Genomic DNA, 2941 nt, shown 5'->3' with positions numbered 1-2941 from the left:
TAAAGGTCACTGGTGTTATGTTTCGGTCTGGTTACGTTTGTTTTTGATTCCTCATGTGCCCTTTTTTCGCCACCTGTTGTCGTTATCAGTGTCCCTTGTGTGTAACCAATTAGCTCCCTCAGCCCTTTGTGTCTTGTCCAGGTGTTTCTCGTTGTCTCGTGTGTATTTTTTGTTAAATACATTTTGGTCAATCCACCCTGCTCCTCCCTGCCTCCCTGCTTTTTGGGGTCCTCCAACTACCACCTTGCAAAACGTGACAACTGGAAACTGTTTCCTTGGTTTATTACCTGCCCTCTAAACAGCAAAGTTTCTTGTCTGCTAAACAAATGGAACAGTGGCTATATCAAGAGCCACATTTCCACCAGGCAGTAGTTCTGTACTTTTGCGCGACGGTAAACCCCGATCTGGTTGGTGTTTCCATGGTGGTGTGTTGGTGAATTCAACCAAGAAGATGAATGTGACCAAAATCAATCAATGGGGGACACGCAGCATTTTTTTTTTTTTTTGTCTTCTCAGGAAGAAGAAATCAATGAACTGAAGTGCAGTGGGATCCCATTTTGGGGACCCAGACCAGTTGGTACTGGAACTTGAGTGGGGTTCAAAATGTTTTCACTCATCTCTCGGATTTTCAGTACAGCACTAGTAATCATCATTCTATGCAGAGGATAAAGAAAATATGGCAACATTGGGCTACACACTTCCTGATATATGAGCATTTTTATTCTATTCCTGTCTGAAGGCTGAATTTTCAAATGTCGCTTCAAGATTTTCCTGAGTAATCATTCTGTAGTGTTGGGGGTGCATCTTAAGTGTGATTTTTGAATTAAAAAAAAACGGTTCGCATCTGTTCAATGTTTACAAAGGCAATGGTGATTGTGACATGAAGCAGAACGGGAGCCAATTAGCAAATTACCCCATGCTCACACTGTTTTCAGACACAGATAGATTATGATATAAATCACTAAATATAAGTCATTCACTACATTAAAAATGTGAGTTTGCAGTTGCAATGTAGCTACCAGACAAGCGAAGGGTTGGCTTACCTTCTGCTGTGAATACTTTTTCTTCTTCTTTGAACTCAGTTTGGATGCCCAGTAGTACCATGCTGCCTCTCACAGGTCCGCCTTGGTACTACAACTTAAATCCCATTGTCCGTCGAGATATTGTGGTCATTAGTAATACATAGCATTAAACGTTACAAGGACAATAGCAGCACGGGTCTTTTTTTTCCCCCCTCGGCATGAGTGGGGTTGCGTAACTTTCACAAATCGGTTTGTGTGCACCCCGTTTAAGAACGTGTCAACATCTGAAAACAATACATAGGCTCCTCCAGTTGATTCCGTGGGTGGCTGCTATTGAGTTTAAGGTCAGCAGGGTTCTGAAGGTGTATTTACTATAGGACCAGCTTGCCACCGCACTATTCTCTCGGCACATGCAAAGATAATAATACATGACCTGTCCATCATGCTTTGTGTGCGTTTGTGCGTGTGTGTTTGTGTGTGGAGGGCGGGCGGGTTTGCTGGGACCAAATTATACTTCAGCGAGCACTAACCGGTGGCCCGTGTTCTCAAATCTCCTGTCCTTACTGCAAGCTGCATCTAAATCCTCCATTGTCGCCCCCTTAACACGTCATTAATCCCCGGCGGTCGTCCCCTTTGAGCGCGGCGCTTGTGCGAAGGGATAACCAGACAGGGAGACGGCGAGGCGGAGGCAGCACTGGATTTACTCCGCCAGCAGCAGGTTAATCCTGCCTCCGCACGGTGAAAGCGACGTGTGTACGTGTGGCATTGTGTGTACGCCATTTAAGGGTGGGCTTAATCACAGTCACGAGCTTCGGGGATCATCAGCATCTGGTGCTCAGTCGTCCCGCCCCCTCAGATGTAACTCAAATGTGATGCCTTGACATACGAGCGAATATCATTCAGTGATCAAAACCACTCATATTGTGGTTGAAATCATCTTTTCTAATTGAAATGAATGCAAATGTCATTATTCCGTTCCAAGCCCCCCAAAAACACCCCCCAAAAGACCTCTTTTTTTTTTCAAGGAGTATAAAATACTTTCCTAAAACCAAACACAAATGAAATCCTGTAATTTCAGAGCATTAATGAGAGTTAAGGCCAAATAATACATACTGAACTTCACATTTACTTTACTGCCTGGGTGCAGCAGCCAATCGTATTGGAGGAGGGCATGTCCTGCCAAAATGAAAAAAAAAAAATTTACAGTCACGTGGCGGCGACCTAATTGTGTCCCTCATTAAAACGCAATGATTGGCCTTTCCATTCATTTTCGTTGAAAAAGACGGTGCTCATTATGTTCATATTTTTCGATCTGTTAATTTTTTTCCAGAGGTCTCCGTTGACATAATGCAAGTCAAGGAAAGAATAGATGGCCGTTTTCATCGTGTGTGTGTGTGTGTGTGTGTGTGTGTGTGTGTGTGTGTGTGTGTGTGTGTGTGTGTGTGAGAGGCACACGCTTACTCTGCGTCAAGGTTACAACAGCCCATCTCAGCACAAGAGGTGTCGCACTTCAGGCGGGGGGGAGGATCAGTGCGATCCAGTCGTTCAAATAAAGTCAAGCTACATCCATATCTGCTGCAGTCAAAGGGTTAAGCAACTTTTTCCCCAGCATCAAAAGTCCTTTGTCTGGGTCACCTCATGGCAGCAGACAGACTTTTTTCCCGTCCTGTCTCCTCTTCCATCCAAAAGCCTAATCAGCCACTCGGCGGGGCCCTGGCCGCTAACCAGGACTAATTCTGCCTCCCGCCGGCTAGTGACACACGCTGGGGCCGCCATGATTGGCTGTTTAGCACCAGGGGGTACACCTTGATTGTCTGCTTAGCATATTTTCCCGCCTTATTCTTATGGCACACTACACACACCCCTCAGCGCACGGCGCACCGAAAAAAAAAAGAAAAAAAAAATGAAAGGAGGACGAA

Source organism: Hippocampus comes, unplaced genomic scaffold (genome assembly GCF_001891065.2).
Source record: "Hippocampus comes isolate QL1 unplaced genomic scaffold, H_comes_QL1_v1.1 scaffold78, whole genome shotgun sequence".
Lineage (NCBI taxonomy): Eukaryota > Metazoa > Chordata > Actinopteri > Syngnathiformes > Syngnathidae > Hippocampus > Hippocampus comes.
Note: the sequence above shows the minus strand (reverse complement) of the source record.